This window comes from Eleutherodactylus coqui, chromosome 10 (genome assembly GCF_035609145.1).
Source record: "Eleutherodactylus coqui strain aEleCoq1 chromosome 10, aEleCoq1.hap1, whole genome shotgun sequence".
Taxonomy (NCBI): domain Eukaryota; kingdom Metazoa; phylum Chordata; class Amphibia; order Anura; family Eleutherodactylidae; genus Eleutherodactylus; species Eleutherodactylus coqui.
The window spans coordinates 121,431,909-121,451,745 of NC_089846.1; positions in this window are offsets into that span (position 1 = coordinate 121,431,909).

A 19,837-nucleotide genomic window follows, 5' to 3' on the forward strand; every position below is an offset into this window, starting at 1 on the left:
GCTGTTGCTACCTATGGATTTTGTGGGTTTACACATTTTTCCTTTTTCGGTATTATTGCGCTGGGAGAAATGGGGTGAGAGAGTAATTCACATATCATGTATTGCAATAGTAGTGATTCACGTTCTTTGCATTTGCGGAACTATAATCAGTAGATGTGGTGTCTCTTACTGCTGGGCGAGGGTGAAGCCTATTAGTGGTAATGCCAGTAAGACTGGGCCACTCAGGTTTCGAATAGAGCTACAGGGTAGTCTTCGGCTATGTGTGAAGTCAATTTAAGGCAGAGCAGAATATGTCTTCCCCCTTTTTTTTTTTTCTTCCTCCTTCATCTCTCTATTGGGGCCTGAGACACTTTCTGTAGGGCTTCCTACTTCCAAAGAGGCCTCTACCTCCACTGGTTCTTTTAGTCAGGCCAATGATAATAATTGTAATTCTTCCCCTTTAGGTTTAAAATGGTGGTCAAGATCAAGTGTCAGGGGAAGGAACGGTGGTTTGCCTCTCTTTATAGTCACTTGAATAGGGGAGAGTCTGTTCAAAGTGTCTTTTTATTTTTATGAGGGGGGAGGCATGTGCTGTAGAGAGCAAATGCCTCCAGGTGTTGTCTTATCCCCTAAAGCTCTGCTGGCCCCTGTGTTTGGAGCTTATGATAATTTATGCACCTCAGAGCAGTGAGAGGTGCCCAGCAAAATGGCTGCTCCACGTGGTGCCCGGAAATGGTGGCTGTCTCAGTCTGCCTCTCCACCGGGCAGCACCGTGATTTATTGTGCAGAGGGGAGACCACTTTACTCAGGTAAATGCCCTGCTGTCTTCCCCAGGTTCCGCTCTTTGTGTTTGTAGTGGCTGTGCAGTGGTTGCAGACATGGTGAGCTCCCCCTCCCCTCTCCCTTCCCCGCTTACTGTCTCCCGCACTTCGCTTTCTATGTCTGTTGACAGTGTGGGTGTCCTCTCTGCGCCACCTCTCCAGCAGCCCCGCTCTTCTCCCCTGCCTCGCGCTTCTCCCTCCGGCAGGTATCGGGTGGTGTCGGATGGGAGCAGCGGCGGATCAGCGGCAGTGTCCTTGTCGCAGTGCGGCTATACGGACAGTGTATCCTCGGGTCTCCCGACAGGCAGCTGCACGGAGCCTGTCCCTGCGATCTTCTGTCTCCGCCTGCCATCGGGACCAAGGGGATTGTGCAGGTAGTGCGGTTTTACTTTTTGGAGGCTCTTTTGGGGGTAACTGCTTGTTTTAATCCGCTAGTTGAGAGATTCTGGCGGGAGCTTGATCTAGATGCGTCTGGCCATCTTGCCTGCCAGGCACGCCCCCCATTCGCTCTACATTTTCAACACCTTAGATAGTTGCATACACTTCGATTGCTGGATGAGGCTTATGCAGCTCTTGAAGGGGCTCAAATCCAAGTGGAAAGGCCTCAGATTGCTGGGCCTGTATGGCCTTGTCCCAGGCATAGTTGGAGCATGCCACATCCACAGCGGAATCCACCTAGAACTTCGACACAGGACTATAGGGCAGGACCGTCCAGCCCATCATGATGGACGCTAAGCTTTGGCTACTTCTGTTTCTTCGAGTTCGGACGAAGCACTTTGAGCAAATGGGGGGAGGGGTGTTTAAGAGATGTTAGATCATTCAATAGCTGAGAGCTGCCTCTGATTGGTCCCTGCGCTCAGCCAATTAGAGGCAGCACTCACTCACCCATTCATGAATTCATGAATGGGTGAGAGCTGTCTCTGATTGGCTGAGGGCTTTTACCAATCAGAGGCAGCCCATTTAGCAGGCAGGGATTTTAAATCCCTGCCTGCTGAATACTACAGAGAGCAGTTCAGGAGAACTGCCGGCCAGATGCGGCTGAACTCGGGCTGCAGAAAAAAGGTGAGTATACTTTTTTTTTTTTACACATTTGCAGGATGTTTTTCAGGGAAGGGCTTATATTTTAAGCGCTTCCCCGAAAATTCATACAGTGCTTGCCGGCAGCCCATTGCTTTCAATGGAGCCGGCTGTATTGCCGGCTCCATTGACTTCAATGGGAGAACATTGTTCTTCTATGCCACAGTTGTGGCACAGCTGTGGCAGAGGAGAACAATCTTTAGTATATGTTCTCAATGGGGTCGCCGCTGCTGCCGCTGGTCCCATTGAGCGCATATATAGAACACAACAATTCGCATAACGCAGATAGGCGCGTTCTGCGAATCGTTGTGTCCTATAATTTATCGCACATCCGCATAAAAAACGGACATGTGCCTGCTCCCATTGGGATGCATTGGGTCTATAAATCTGCAGATCGCAAGCGCGTCTGCAGATCGGACCAAAAACGCCCGTGTGACCAAGCCCTCATGGGAGTTTTTTGCCTTTGTCTGGATCAACATTGGGAGGGGGAGGGTGAATAGGTTTAACGAGATGGAGGGATGACTTTTTTTCAGCCTGACATTCTATGTAAGTATTAGCATATAAATAAATACTACTTTTGATTAGTTTTAGTAGGATAGTCTAAATACATGTCCAATCAAGAAAGAAATACTGACCACCAACATCTCTAAAGTGGAACCAGTTACTTCAAAAAAAGCCTATAAAATGATTACATGAATTAGCCCTTACCTTAAGTTGGCATTCAATTTCTCTATTGTTGCGAAGGTATTCCTTTCAGTAACAGAAATGTGGCTTTATTTGATGCTTCATGTAGATCTATTGTATATGTCAGTCTATTAGAAAACGTTATGAAATATTATATTTCTTTCAATTGCTGAATCTCATAAAAGATAATAACGGGCAATTAACCCTGCCGAATCAAATAAATAACACTATACATCCTAGACGCTAAATGTATTTTAATAAACAATATGTTTGCAAAATATCAGCCTTATTAACGCTCTGGGATATGCCCTCGTGGGAAGCTGCGAAAATACTATAAATGTGGGTAGAAAATAACAATGTTTAGAATATGTTCTTTGAGATAAAGATTTCCTTTTTATACGCTCATGCTTTCTGGGGTAGAACAAACAAAACCACACAGTCTGGATACTTTGTTATTGCTTGCAGAATAAAGAAGAACCTGAACATAACTACATTTCCTTTGAGTTAAGTCCTCGTCCTAGTAAATAGGTTTTCATTCTTCAGAAAAACTGCCAACCCTGCATGGATACTTGTGCATGAAAAGTGCTACAATATTTGCTAAATATTTTCTGGTGTTTGGCATAAACAAATGTAGGCAAGCCGGCTAGATACTTGGCATAGCTCTCAATGTGATCTACCATTACTGTGGTTTATATCAGGATTAGAGATGAGCGAGTATACTCGGTAAAGGCAATTGCTTGAGCGAGCATTGCCTTTAGCGAGTACCTGCCCGCTCGAGACTGAAGGTTCGGGTGCCGGTTGGGAGCGGCAGGGGAGAGCAGGGGGGAACGGAGGGGAGATCTCTCTCTCTCCCTCTCTCCCCCCGCTCCCTCCTGCTGACAGCCGCTACTCACCGCTCCCCCGCGCCGGCACCCGAACCTTCCGTCTCGAGCGGGCAGGTACTCGCTAAAGGCAATGCTCACTCGACCAATTGCCTTTAGCGAGTATACTCGCTCATCTCTAATTAGGATCTGTCTCTTGGACACAATTGTGCTAATGTTCAAAACTATGCATGTGCCGTACCAAAGTTAGCCAAAGCTATTCTTCGAATCTACTAGTATTTGAAGGAATTTTATCACCTATACCATTTATACATTGGGGGGTCAACCAAGTGAAACACAACAGTTTTTAGAATAAAACAATCATGTGGATGTCTGCACTGATTATATTCTTCTTAATTAATAACACATCTATGTGTTAACTAAACAAGGCTGGTTTTTACACCATGTGCAGATGTGGCAATTGGTAACATTACTGACATATCATGTTGACTTGATTTACCGTATGGTCCTGTCTGCATTGTGTTAAACATCAAGTTAAACTTTGCTACATTTGTAGAAACAGACCCCAGCATGAGGGTGGCTTTATACGAGTATATGCGGTTTTCCACGCAACTCAGTGCAATGTATTTGTGCCGTGAACAAGTCTTTTTTGCATGCATATCGGCGCTGCACTTTTTCCACGCAGGACACGACCATGCCCTCGATTTAAATGGCTACTTAGGCTGATGAGTTGTATTCATTGCAGATTGCATGCTAATACACCAATGTGAATACACCAATGTGAATCCACACTGAGGGCTTAGTCACACGGGCGCATCCGGGCACGAAGAAGACGGCTGCACCTGCAGGTACGGATGATTCTCTGCAGCGCTGTAAGAAAGAACATGTGACCGGCTCCATTGCCGGTCATGTGTTCTTTCTTCCGGAGCTGCGGGGAGTCGTCCGTCCTGAAGTGCGGCCGTCTTCTTCGTGCAGTAAGGGCTCAGTCACACGGGTGCATCGGCATGGATTTGCACGTACATACACGTGTGCAAAACTGCGCATCCACGCACGTGTTAAAACACGCGTGAACAAGGCTCTGTACCCATTGAAAGCAATCATTTTTGGGTAAGGGCTTTAAATATAAGCACTTTCCTGAAAATCAACACTAAATGGTGTAAAAAATATATATATACTCACCTGTCAGTCGCTATCAGGGCTTGGAGCGTCTAGCCACTTGGTTCCCGACACTAAAATGAAGTTCTTTCATCAGGTGGGGAATTAAAATCCCCACTTCCTGGAGGGGCTGCGTCTTATTGGCTAAGCACTCAGCCAATCACAGGCAGCACTTAGCCATTCATTGAATGACAGCTGAGCACTGTGACCAATCACAGGCAGCGCTCAACTCTCATTCAATGAGCACTGCCTGTAATTGGCTGAGCGCTCAGCCAATCAGATGCAGCCCTTTCAGGAGGCGGGGATTTTAAATCCCTGCCTGCTGAGGGAGCTTCACTACAGTGCCAGGCAGACAAGCGGCTAGATGTGCAGAGCCCTGACAGCAGTGGAGAGGTAAGTATATATATTTTAAAATTTTTTACACACACTAAGGCCTCCTTCCCACGAACGGATTTCCGCCGCGTAATTCGCGGCGAAAATCCGCTGCGTTGCCCGCAGCTATTAGGTTCTATTGAACCTAATAGCACAATGCTCACGATGCGTAATTCCACCGCGGAATTACGCACCGCGATTTCTCCCGTCCTCACCCGCAGCATGCTCTATTTTCTGCGGGTGAGGACGGGCTGTACGCACTGACGGCTTCCATTGCAGTCAATGGAAGCCGTCCGTTCACGCTATCTCCCGCTGTAACCAGCGGGAGATAGCGTGAAAAAACGCTTTCCCGCCCACCGCCGTGCGTCATATGACGCCATATGACGCGGCCGGCCGCGTCACGTGACACGGCCGGCCGCGTCACGTGACACGCTCGGTGACGCGTCGGCGGTGGGCGGTGACGGGCGGTGACGCGGCGGCGGTGGGCGGGGAAGCGATTTCACGCTATCTCCCGCAGGTAAGTATAGGGGCTCTGGGGGGCGCCGTGACGGGCTTCACAGCGTAATATTACGCGGCGGAGCCCGTCACGCTCGTGGGAAGGAGGCCTAAGGTTGATTTTCCGGGAAGGACTTATATTTAAAGCCCTTCCCTGAAAATTACTGCAGGGGATGCCGGCATCCCATTGCTTTAAATGGGGCCGCCGGCAGCAGCGACAGACTCATTGAAATCAATGGGAGAGCTTTGCAATCCTTTGCCACAGCTCTCACAGCTGTGAGAGCTGTGGCAGAGGATTCTTTACTCCCTGCAGAGAGTCCCCTTGTCAGTGAGGAGGGGACTCCCCGGGGGAATATTTACATGCAGCATGGACATTCCTGATGCACGCATGTCCTATCTTTTACAGGTGTGCACGTTTGCATACCTGTAAAACACAGACACCATGGTAAGCAGACCATAGGGAAATAATTGTTCTAATAGACATGCAGTTTTTGCATGCGCGTATGTACGTGCAAATACATGCTCGTGTGAATGAGGCCTAAGAGATGAGAGATATTTCCTAACATTTTCTTAAGGAATGTTTTTCTCCTTTGTGTAGAGATCCTTAAACAGCCTGTCTAGAGCATTAACATAACTACAATGCAATAATATAGTGCTCCATAGTGCGGATAACCAAGACTTGCTAATAATAAATTATGTGCAACCCGGTGGTGTTGTGCGCACGGTACAACACACTCAAAGGCACCAAACAGCTGCAGCCTTCTCCTGGACAGATTGCTGACTGGCAGGTCCGTAAAAAACCATCACGAGGCAAAAAAAAAAAAGAGTGGATCAGCACTGCTGTGATTTCAGCAGTGCAGATAGATTAATAACGAGCAGTTATCAGTGCATATTTATGTATACGCTGATAACATTTATTTTCATTAGATTGTTTTTGAAGTTTTAGATAATATAAAAAAAAACATAAACAAATTTTATAGATACAAAATATGTATTTAGTTAGTGATAACTGTTATTTAAATACTCTATATAGCGCTATTTTACACAGTTTTAGTCCAAGCCATGAGAAACAGGAACTTTTGGCTCTGACACATGCTGGTCAGTTTAAACCATGTCCGAGCTCTGTCACATAGAGTGTCTGATGTGATTCTTTTTGCTATGTGGGGCTTACTCACTTCTATTTTTCACTGTGTCGTATATATTGCTTTTGCCATTTGCATTAAATATCTTCCCTATCCACGATCTATAAGCATATTTGATTCACAATAGAACATAGAACACATATCAGAAATTGAAAGTGCAAAAAAAAAAAACTCATTTCGAAATTCATGGCAGCAACACATCTCAAAATGATTGGGGCCGTGCCATGTCTACCATTGTGTAGCATCCCCTCTTCTTTTTACAGCAGTCTGTAAATGTCTGGCAACTGAGGAGAACTATAGCCGGGGTTTGGGGAGAGGAATGTTGTCCCATTTTTGTCTGATGTAGGATTCTAGATGCTAAGCCGTCCTGGGTGGTCTGTGCTGGATTTTTTTTTTCATGATGTGCCAAACCTTTTCCATTGGTGAAAGCTCTGGACTGCAGGTAGCCGTTTAGCACCCGGACTCTTCTTCTGTGAAGCCATGCTCTTGTGGTTCAGCATTCCCTTGCTGAAATGTGCAAAGCCTTCTCTCTAATGGCTCAGTCAGATGAGGATTTCTTTTGCACACCTATGTGCACAAAAAAAAAAAGCGCTGCATGGATGTGCAAAATGCACCTGACTGAAGCTCTGTGGCCATTGCTTTCTATTGGACCTGGCGCTGCTGCTGTCCCATTGAAAGCAATGGAATTCAGGCAAAGGCTTGAAATATAAGCCCTTTCCTGAAAATCATCCCTTATCTGAAAATCATGGTCCCACCGCTCAGCCAATCAGAGGCAGTGCTCAGCCATTCAATGACCAATCACAGGCAACGCTCAGCTGTCATTCAATGAATGGCTGAGCGCTGCCTGTGATTGGCTGAACGCTCAGCCAATCAGACCCAGCGCTGTCAGGGGGCGGGGATTTTAAAATCCCCAACAGGAAAAAGTGCTTCAGAGCAGTGTCGGGGAGCCAGGGAGAAGACGTGCCAGAGCTGCACAGCAGCGGCCAGGTGATGTATATTTTTTATTTTTTCCAGTAGCTAGGGATGATTTTCAGGGAAGGGCTTATATTTCAAGCTCTTCCCCTGAAAATCACTGCGGGTGGTTGTCTGCATCCTATTGCTTTCAATGGGCTGGCAGTAGCACTGGTCCCATTGAAAGCAATGGGAGAACATTGTGATCCTCTGCCACAGCTGTGGCAGGAGATTCTTTTGTCCCCAATGCAGTGCTTTCATCACTGAACACTTCGACAGTGCTGTCACAGTGTTCAGTGATGAGGGGACTCCCTGTAACATCACACGATGTTACACACAGCACGGACCTTCTCGGTGCACGCATGTCTTATCTTTTGCAGGTGCGAGTATTTTGCTCCTGTAAAAAATGGATATATATCAGCTGGCCGATATACGCTACCAGCTGATGCATTGGATTCAATGCATCAGATAAGATGGGTGATTTTCCACCATGTAAAAGCGCCCAGCCGGCAAAGATAGCACATAGGAGCACATTTCGTACGAGTGCTTTTATGCCAGCTAGGAAAGATAGTTCAGAAACTATCTTTCCTGGCTGGAATACGGCCACTGCCATAGGAGCCTATGGCAGCTGCGGGAGAAGGGAGGTGGGAGGGGTTTAGCAGCGTGTCAGATAGCAATCTGAGCTCAGCCCGGGTCATCTGAATGGGCGCACAAATGGCAGATTTGTGCGCCCATTCCAGTGTTTTTACGGTGCTGGCGGACGCACGTAAAAATGCCTACGCTCTTGTGAATAAGCCCTTAGCTTGTATTTGTGAAGTATTCCTGAGTAAGTTCTATTGTGAATAGAGATGAGCGAGCGTACTCGGTTCGGGTGTTTTTGCACTCGAGCACCGCTTTTTCCGAGGGGGCGGGGGGCGGTGTGGTGGAGCGGGGGGTAGCAGTGGGGAACAGGGGGGAGCTCTCTCCCCCCCCCCCCCCACTCCCCTCTGCAACCCCCTGCTCACCCCCGGCGCCCCCCGAATCTTTTCGTCTGAGTAGTCAGTTACTCGAAAAATGCGGTGCTCGAGTGCAAAAACAGCCGAACCGAGTACGCTCGCTCATCTCTAATTGTGAATAAAATATGATTTTACGAGATTTCTAAATCATTCAATTCTTTTGTTAGATTTTATTTACATTTTTACACAGCATCCCAACTTTTTTGGAATTGGGGTTGTGAATCTCCAAATCTGCTTCTTTTTAGCAAGTAGTTTAAAAAAGTACTAGACAGAGCACAGGAGCAGACTAGTGAGTAACAGGCCTTTCCAAATGTATGTTTGTAACTGTCCCATTTCTAAACATACCTTCAAAAAAATGTGAAAACCTTCCCCCGCCGCATGCAAATACTGCAGGCCAGTCTGGTGGGTGGGTCTGTATCATCTCTTCTTGCTGCAAGTTTTAGCATAAGGCAGGTTTCACATGGGCGACAAAATTGAATGATTTTGTGGCAATGCGACAATGCTACAAATCGCATGCATGTAAAGTCCATGCTTTTCTATGGGTTCCTACACATTAGTGATGTTTTATAGCCTGTGACATTGCGAAAGAAAAAAATTGCGGGTTACTAAATATTATTGCAATTTGCGATGTTTTGTAGCCCATGTTTCCCCATGTAGCCTTCTTTTCTGTTGCATCGCATCGCACAAAAATGCAGTTTTCATGCAGTACAATGCAACTTTTACAATCCTATTGTAAAAGTCCTAAAATAAGCCCTAGCTGCATAGAAAAAAATAAATACATCACCTAACAGCTGTTTACTCCACTGCATCTTTTCTGCTGGTCCCCGGCACTTGCTTGTAGTATTCTCTCAGCCCTTTCTGGTCAGGGGTTTAAATTGCCTGCCGCCAGGAAGCACTGGCTGTAATTGGTTCTTGAGCGCCACGGCTCAGCCAATCAGAGCCAGCGCTCAATGAACCAATCACAGTCATTCAATGGATGGCTGTGATTATTTCATCGAGTGCTGGCTCTGATTGGCTGAGCCGCGGCACTCGAGAACCAATTACAGCCAGCTCTTCCTGGAGGCAGGAAATTTGAACTCCTGACCAGGAAGCGCTGACAGAATACTACAAGCAAGTGCTAGGGACCTACAGAGAAGATGCAGTGGGGTAAACAGGCTGTTAGGTGATGTATTTGTTTTTTTAAATTTTTCTTTATGCAGCTAGGGCTTATTTTCAGGGTAGGGCTTATATTTTAAGCCCCTCGTAAATCCCGGCAAAATAGCACTACAAAGTTGCGCAACTTTGTAGTGACACAAAATCGCGATATTGCCGCGAGAAAATAAAGCAATATTGCACAGACCACCGATGCAATATCGCTGCGATTTTATCGCTATGATATCGCATTGCCCGTGTAGAAGAGGCCCAAACCTAACTACCCTGTATTCTGCTGCGTTATATCATTTTGAGTGTGCTTGGAATTTCATACATGTGCCAGAAATTCTCCGGGACAGCACATGCGCAGATCGGAATGACGAATCTGCCCACAATAGTAATACATATTCTGTGCATGTTCCGGGAAGCACATAAAGTTTCACGCGCACTCAGAATAATGTAACACAGTAGCAGCTGGGGCGGGTGGGGTACGCTGAAACCTGCGGCCAGAAGACATGGTCTGGGCCCACCCACCAGACCGGACTGCGGTATTTGCATGCAGCGCTAGGAGGTTTTAAAATTGTTTTTGAAGGTATGCCTAGAAATGGGACTGTTATGAACATGTATTTGGAAAAGTCTAGTCCGCCCCTGTAGTCTGACTGCTATGGATAAAACAGCAAAGAAGAGGAGTCCAGCAGCAGAGAGACCATCGATCCCAGTATCCGTGTATGTGGGAGAGCCAAAAGATGGTGCACGCTCCAAGTGGATCCCAGACTCCCTGGATCCTAACAAGCAATTTAAAGGGGTTGTCCCTCGAAACAAAGTTGGGGTTATACACTTCTGTATGGCCATATTAATGCACTTTGTAATATACATCGTGCATTAAATATGAGCCATACAGAAGTTATTCACTTACCTGTTCCGTTGCTGGCTTCCTCGTCTCCATGGTGTCGTCTAATTTTCAGCGTCTAATCGCCCGATTAGACGCACTTGCGCAGTCCGGTCTTCTCCGTGTTGAATGGGGCTGCTCGTGCAGGAGAGCTGCTCCTCGTAGCTCCGCCCCGTCACGTGTGCCGATTCCAGCCAATCAGGAGGCTGGAATCGGCAATGGACCGCACAGAAGACCTGCGCCCCACCGAGGGTGAAGATCCCGGCGGCCATCTTCGCAAGGTAAGAAGTCACCGGAGTGCGGGGATTCGGGTAAGTACTATCCGTTTTTTTTTTCAACACATGCATCGGGTTTGTCTCGCGCCGAACGGGGGGGCTATTGAAAAAAAAAAACCCGTTTCGGCGCGGGACAACCCCTTTAAGCTATTTGTCTGGTATGGATAAAACCACTGACAGGTTCCCTATTAGAAAAACTGTTACATTCAGAGATAAAAAGCAAGCAGGAAAATTACTAAAGTGTGTAAATGAAATGACAAGTATGTGTAATCAGGTAATATACACAGTAATTGTATCACAAGGAATTTTAGATGGAAAAGTCACTTTAATTAGAAATGCAAAGTGGTGACTTCGCAAATCATATCTAATTTGCTTACTGCTTCTTCTAACTACGAAGATACAATTTTACATCCATTAAAGAAGTATTGTTTAAGCAAGAATGTTACAACAGAAAAAGAAATGGAATACATTGTTCTCGATGTGTAATGATTACAGAAGCTGTACTAATGCAAAATACGGGATTTTTTTTGTATGCCTTTTCCACTTTTCTAGCCAGTTTTTTGTGAAGTGCATGGTACGGGAGAGCAAACCACAAATGGCCCAATATTGGCCTTTTTAATACATTTTGTGCGTCTTCTTCTTCCTCCAGCAGGCTTTAGACTAAGGCCCAATGTCCATGGGCAGATTTGAATTGCGGAATCCTCGCGGGGTACTCACATGAAAGATCCGCAGTTCAAGCTGCCCACAGGGAAGCATGGGTGTCCGCACTTGAATTTGCACATGTGGATTTGCTTTCTGGATTCCGCATGCAGAAAATAAATTGCGGTATGTTCCATTTTAGTACGGATTCCGTGTGGACAGTTTCCATTGAAGTCAGTGGAAGCTGTCCAATCCGTGGCAAAGCAGGACACATCCACAGTATGGAAAAAAGAAGACCTGGACAGGTAAGCAGAGTCCTCGGCCATGAGCAGGGTCGGATTCCACTGTGGGCTCCCACATGTGGAATCTGACCTACCCGTGGACATGAGGCCTAAATGGGTTTTCTGGCACTTAAAAAAACTAGGCTTAAAGTGGTGTAAAATAAAGAAAAAACATGCACTCAGTTACTTCAGTGGCTTATCGTTTTGCGCTGAAATCCCTATGCCCAGCGCTCTGAACCTGGAACCTGGAAGAAGCCGCTAGGCAGTCATTTGCTGTACATTGTACACATGACTTCTCAGACAGTTACAGGCTTCAGCGGCCATGGAAGAATCATTTCTGATGCCAGTGATTGGCTGAGCACTCAGTGTATGGCACATGACTGCCTAATGGCTTCTTCCAGGTTATAGGTGACGAGCATCGGGGGTCCAGCACTGTATGGGGAGCCTCTGGAGTAGGTGGGTATACATTTTTCTTCATTTTACACCAATTTGAGGGCTCCTGCACACTTGCGTGTTTCTTGCGTGCTTTTTTCACGTGATATCGCTGCGTTTTTTCACGTGTTTGTCAATGGGACTTTCTAATGTTAAAAACGCATCACACAAAAATTGCAAAGCACCAACTTGCAGTGCCTCTTTAATATTAGAAAGTCCCATTGATAATTGCATTATAAGGGCTTAGTCAGACGGGCGTTTTTAGCCGCGATTTGCGCATGCGCATGCGTCCGGCGATTTTATAGAACCATTGCTTTGCAATGGTATCGGACACATGAGCGCTTTTTATGCGCTCGTCCGATAAATTATAGAACAGAAATCGCAGATCGCACCTATCTGCGATCTGCGATTCCTGTTCTCTTCTCTATATGCGCTCAATGGGGCCGGCGGCAGCAGCGCTGACCCCATTGAGAACATATAGAAGACAAATCATTCTTCTCTGCCACAGCTGTAACAGCTGTGACCGAGAAGAACGTTGTTTGCCCATTGAATTCAATGGAGCCGGCAATACAGCAGGTTCCACTGAAAGCAATGGGCTGCCGGCATGCGCGGAATGAATTGTCGGGAAGGGCTTAAATATATAAGCCCTTCCCTGCAATTCATCCTAAAATGTGTTAAAATAAAAAAAAATTGTATACTCACCTTTCCGCTGCAGCCGGAGTTCTGCCACGGCCGCTGTCAGTTCTCCTGAACTGCTTCTCGGCACTATTCAGCCGGCGGGGCTTTAAAATTCCCGCCTGCTGAATGATCTGCCTCTGATTGGTCACAGCCTGACCAATCAGAGGCAGGTTTCACTCACACACCCATTCATGAATTCATGAATGGATGAGTGACTGCTGCCTCTCATTGGCTCAGCGGGACCAATCAGGGGCAGCTCCCGCTGAGCCAATGAGAGGCAGCAGTCACTCACCCATTCATGAATTCATGAATGGGTGTGTGAGTGAAACCTACCTCTGATTGGTCAGGCTGTGACCAATCAGAGGCAGATCATTCAGCAGGCGGGGATTTTAAAGCCCCGCCGGCTGAATAGTGCCGAGAAGCAGTTCAGGAGAACTGACAGCGGCCGCGGCTGAACTCCGGCTGCAGCGGAAAGGTGAGTATACATTTTTTTTTATTTTAACACATTTTAGGATGAATTGCAGGGAAGGGCTTATATATTTAAGCCCTTCCCGACAATTCATCCCGGGCTCGCCCGCAGCACATTGCTTTCAATGGAGCGGGCTGTATTGCCGGCTCCATTGAATGCAATGCGCTGGACAGCTCCAGCCCGTTTCTAATGAAACGCGGCTAGGAGCAGATTTTGTCGGGCGATTTTTCAGCGCCGGTCACGCAATTTGCGCATGCGCATCCGCCATGCGATGCGCAAATCGCGCGAAAAAACGCCCGTGTGACTAAGGCCTAAAGACGCAGCGATATTGCAGCATTAAAAAAACCGCAAGTGGGTGTGAGCCCTAAGCCTGTAAAAAAATGTTTTTTCAAGTCTTGGAAAATCCCTTTAAGACTGGCAAATGAAGCACTGATCTTTAAATATTCTCCCCAAGAAGTCTATCACAAGTGGATTCCTTCCAGTGCATTTAGAGAATAACATACAAAGGTTTTCCTGACCAAAGCATAGACCGTGAGTGGAAAAGTCAAGATGTCAATATTCTCTTTTTTAATCTCTAAGTATAAGGAAAATCCTGTTCATTTTTTATCTTTATTGCCTCTAATATACTCATCCACACAAACATATGGCATGTGCAGATCAAAGAAGAGTGACTGGCCACCCCAGCATTGCAAATGTCATGCTGTACAGCTGCTGTCGGTTTGTATAGCAGCTTTATTTTCCATAGAGAATGTCAAGGAGTGACCCCAGAAGGAGGCAGAAATGTCAAGTTTAAGAAATCTTCTGATGTGCCAACTTCTTTCTCTCTCAGATTCTAACTGGATTCTCCTTTGCAATAATGAAAATAAGAAAAAAAATCACAATGTACCATAAACTACAAGGGATCAATGCCTAAAAACTACCAATGAGCACTGGGTTTACATCAGCACTTTTTTGTCCGTTATTAACGGATGAGTTTTTTCAGCTTGCATCAGTGATATATGTTTGAGCAAAAATCATATATCACTGATGTAAGCTGAAGCTGCCGTGTTTCCCTGAAAATAAGACAGTGTCTTATATTAATTTTTGTTCAAAAAGGTTTAACTTTTTTACATGTATAGCTGCCTGGACAATATTTAAATTGACTTTTTTAATTAACTGTTAGCAAGGCTTAATTTTGGAGTAGGGCTTATATTTCAAGCATGCTCAAAAAGCTTTAAAAATCATTTTGCATCCTCAAAAATTCTGGAAAATCATGCTATGTCTTATTTTCAGGGTATGAAATGAACTCCTTCCTTCCACCGGATGAAAATTCATGCCTTGGGTGGGAAGTAGTTCTCGCAAATAGATGTAACTTTGCATCCTACAGATGCTGTAAGCTCAGAAGAGGAGCCTGCTACATTCAAAGCAGGAGCCAGCTATGACAGACAGTTGGTCTCCTGCTGGGAGAACACACTGATCCCTATTGTTAACCTCTTACATGCTGCGATTAATGTTGATCGCGGCATGTAAAGGGTTCACAGAAGGAGCACCCTCCCTTTGTGAACCCTTCACATATCACAATCAACATTAGCCCTCCACTATGTAATTGTGGAGGGCAGATAGGTTGCCATGGCAAACGGACGCCAGACAAAGGCTTCCAGATTTGCTATGGCATGTGATTGCTATTATTAGTAATAATACATTGCAGTACAGAAGTACTGCAATGTATTATCATTGCAATCATAGGTCCACAGGTTCAGGTGGAAAACACCAAAAAATATAATTTTGGTATTGTTGTAATTGCACCAATTAGCTATGTGCGGGAAAGATAGGGCAAGAACTATCTACCTGCTGTTTTTTTTTCAAACACCGGCACTGTGTTGCGGAGTTTCAAAAGGTCGAGAAGGGGGAAAAAAAACGTTCATGCGCAACTACGCTCCATAGTAGCAAGTGTAGTTGCGCATACAGCCAACTGAAGCCAACCTCACCACACAAAAAACGAGCCCTGATATGCCCATGTCGATGGAAAAAATGGAAACCAGATGGAATTGAAGCAAACTGAAGCCAACAATGAAATAAGTCCTATTGAAATCCATGGGGATTTCCATGGGGATTTCAATAGATCTTTTTTTTCCCATTCTTCTGCTCTTATGATACAACAGAGAAATATAAAACAAAACACTGATATGAACCCATTGCTTGCACTGGTTGCTATATAAATGTAAGGGCTTCTACACATGGACGTGTTTTAATACTATTATGTGGCCGTGATAATCACGGCCGAATAACGGGACGGAGCAAAACCATTGATTTCAATGGGTTAGTTTTCATTAGCGGTATTCTTACCCCTTAACCCTTTCCAATCCAATTTGTATCCTGGTTTTCCTAGGGGGCTTACTCTTTTTCTGCCGTTATACAATGGCGCTATCAGCTGGCTAAAGCCAGTACTGCATGAGGTGACACGTTGGATAGGCTCTGACAGCAGAGAGGCTGGCAATATACAGTAAGAGAACCCCGACGGATGTCTTCCAACATCGGAGCTGTACAGCCTTAAATCATAATGTCTTCAGAGGTCAGACAGTGGATTGGAAAGGGTTAATAGTACAGGTGAGAAAAGTTAGGACTTGTTATGGCGCGGAGTTTGAATGGCCCAAGAAAAAAAAAAATCCCTTTTCATGTGCAACTATGCTCTGTAGCAGCAAGCAAAGTTGAGCATACACCCATGTGTTTTTGCCCTAAGACCTCAAGAACAGAAGTGTATAATTTCTCTGTATAACTGCCTATGATGCCCTAGACTTATCTGAGGCCATATTGAAACTTTTCTTTTCTTCTTAGGGTGGTTTCACATTAGCGAGAAAATCGTGCAATTTTCACATATTTTTCGCCTGCTGCGATAGTAAGTAAAAAAGCAGAATATGAAACCAATGATTTACAGTTGGTTAATTCCAATCTGCAATGTTTTCATCCATGCTATGTTGAGAGGATAAAAAATCGTGGCATGCTCTATGTATCTGCGATGTGCTATTTTTTATCTCCCATGTATTCCTATGGAGGCATCTTTTTATCGCATCGCAACACTATAATGCGATGCGCTTATAACATTACAAAGTCCGATTGACTTTTGCAATTAAAAAATTGCGCAATTTTTGGTAGCAGCTATGCGATGCAAGACTATTCTCCAAAAAAAAGTATTGCAGTGATTAAAGATGCGATTTTGCTGCGATTTTCCTATGTGGAATTAGCCTAAGGGCTTATTTACACAAGTGTATATCGGTCGGCGTTTTCACAGCCTGTCTGCCTCTTTCCTCCACTCCGGCATTTATAATGGGAGGGGACGGGGTGGAGGCGAAGGCGAAGCCAAAATCCGCTCTGTCCTGCCCACTCCCATTGCTGGCTGTGGACAAGGTGCAGGGAAGGGGTGGGAGCTTGGCCCCACCCCCATACCGCCCACTCCCATTGCAAACCGCTTGAAGGGAAGAAGGGAGAGGCAGAGAGAAGATGAATGGGAGGGAAGAGGGGAACTGCTTTGATGGAAGCCTACAACGGCCGGACGTGAAAACGCCGGCCAATACATGCTCGTGTAAATAAGCCCTACATTTGGATTTTGAAATATTTTTTGGCATGGACTTGTAGCTGATTTCCCTCTTTCAAATGAAGGAGTGAAGTCTGTCGAGGATCCAAAAACTGTACACCAAAATCAGAAAATCTACAGTAATTGTGCTAGATGTGAACTTACCCTTATATTACTTTATTACTTCAATAGATTATAACATCAATTAATCTAATTTAATCATTATTAGCCTATGTATATAAATTATAAATTAAAAAAAAAATAATATTTTAACATTTTAAAAGTTAATATTAAATTAGGAAGTCTCCTAAATTGTTCAGAAACCTGCTGCGATTTGCAAAGGTGCTTCCTAAATAAACTAATGCTAATATATGTGGGATAAAAAATTGCTACAATATGTATGCACATATTTGACATACGGGAAAAAAACAACAATTTTTAAACATTTTCCTCTGTTTTGGTGTTTGTTAATAAGTATATGCAAATTGCATGAGTCTAATTTTATGACCTAAATAAAGTACAGTATGACAGTATGTGATGAAAAAAAAAAAAAAAGAATTACTTGGATGTGTAAAACCTTTGGGGCTTAGTTATATGTTCTTTCTTCCGGTGCTGCAGAGAGACGTCCGTCCTGAAGTGCAGCTGTCTCCTACCTGCAGTAACAGGGGCGCTGATGTGCCCGTGTGACTAAGCCCTTATAGATGTATTCTCTGTTAAAAGGACACATGCTAGATTTTCAAAATTCAGCTTGGTCATTAAAGGAATTATCCAATTGTAAGCTACTGATAGTCTATGTACAGGATAGGTCATCAATAGTAGATTGACAAGGGTCTACTGTTACCTTCACCAGTAAGCTGATGTGTTCATACACCGAGCTGATTTCTACAGGAAGCAGATGGCTCAGTTTCCACTGCAGTGGTCAGGCTTGGTACTGCAGGCATTAAAGTGAATGGGATCTTTCTCTGCAACACCAAGCCTAGTCATTACAGAGGGAACAGAGCTGTCTGCTCCATGCAGAAATCAGGTCAGTGTATGAGCTTGAGCACACTGGCCTACAGATCAGCAGATCAGAGGGCATCTCAGTGGCAGGCACCCGCCAATCTACTAGTGATACCCTATCCTGAGATTAGATCATCAATAGTTTATAATTTGATAACCACTATAAGGCACAAACAGGCTTGGTCTTGTTAGGGAAATTCAATGGATTCCTTATATGCTGCTGGGCTCCAAATTAAAGTGATATGGCCGGTCATGGGAACACAGGGACACACAGAGATGGTGTTATCTGTCTAGCATTCTGGTTTATTCTCTCATATGCTCAGTCTTTATAAGATTTTACAAAGCAAGTGGCTTTATGCCAAATACAATTAAAAATACAATTAATATTGGTTTCTTAATACATCAGTTTCTTATCAATTCGGCCTTCTCTCTGCAGATGTTAGCCTTGAGACACATCCTGTGAAGTTCATTAGCAAGTTTTGGCAGGACATATCTTAAGATAAGAACACAGTACAGGAAACTTTGTGGTGGTCCCAATTAATTTTTCGAGCTGCATTAGTCGAGGTGAAATCTAGCATATTTCTAGGTGAATGTTAAAAAGCATACAGTGAAAATTAGAAACCATACAAATGTATATATGTAGCTAAGTACTTTAACAGACAAGCAAAAGCAAAGAGACAACATAGAGACGTTATAGGCCTTGCTTTAGGCCTGAAGCCTTTACAGTCTTGAAGGGCTTAATCTGTGTGTATGGCTGTTTTTAGAGATGAGTGAGCACCCAAATGCTTGAGTCCGCGTTATTCGAGTCGAGCTTTTCGTAAAATTCGAGAGCTCTACTCGAGTAACAAACCCCATTGACTACAATGGGAGACTTGAGCATTTTTGTATGTAGGACGCCGGGTGCCAAGCATTTTTATTTCCCCAGGTTTGTTTTTCTCTTTCTTTCTCTCTCTCTCTTTCCCACTCTCTCTCTCCCCTGCTCAGTGCAGGGACCAATCAGGGGCAGCTCTCAGCTGAATGACAGCTGAGAGCTGCTCCTGATTGGTCCCTGCGCTGAGCCAATCAGAGGCAGCACTCACTCACCCATTCATGAATTCATGAATGGGTAAGTGAGAGCTGCCTCTGATTGGTGAGGCTGTGACCAATCAGAGGCAGCTCATTCAGCAGGCGGGGATTTTAAATCCCCGGCTGCTGAATACTACTCAGAGCAGTTCAGGAGAACTGCCGGCCGGCCGCAGCTGAACTCCGTCTGCCGGGACCAGGTGAGTATATATATATTTTTTTTGTTTTTACACATTTCTGGATGAATTTCAGGGAAGGGCTTATATTTTTAAGCCCTTCCTGAAAATTCATCATGAGATCGCCGGCAGCCCATTGCTTTCAATGGAGCCGGCTGTATTGCCGGCTCCATTGAATCAAATGTGCTGGACAGCGCTGAACTGCTCCGGCCCATTTCTATTGAAAAGCAGCTAGGAGCAGTTTTTTCGGGCGATTTTTTGGCCCCGGTCACGCGATTTGCGGATGCGCATCCGTCATGCAATCCGCAAATCGGGGGAAAAACCGCCCGTGTGGCTAAGGCCTTAGAATGTTAGGAGAACAAAATGTCAGAATTGAACTTGTTGATTCCTTACTTGGCAGTGTTGCCACTGATCACCACATACAGATATACACCATTGTGTCTAACACCATTTTATTTAATTACAATAAGGCTAAATGATTTCAGAATTAGTTGACTAAAAAGTACATTGTCTTCAGGCAGTAACCGGCACTTTGCTGAATGATTAAAAGCATTGATTTACTAATGCATTCATGTGCTTTCATTTGTAGACGCCAACTGTTTATATCTCTCTACTTTCTCCATATAACAATATTGGCAGTGTGATTTACTTTTTTTAATGATTTTGTGGGGCTGATATGATTTAAATGTTTGGGCGAATAGGACTTATTAAGTGAAAACTTTAATTCAATAGAACGATAACATTTCTACAGAAAATTGGATTTT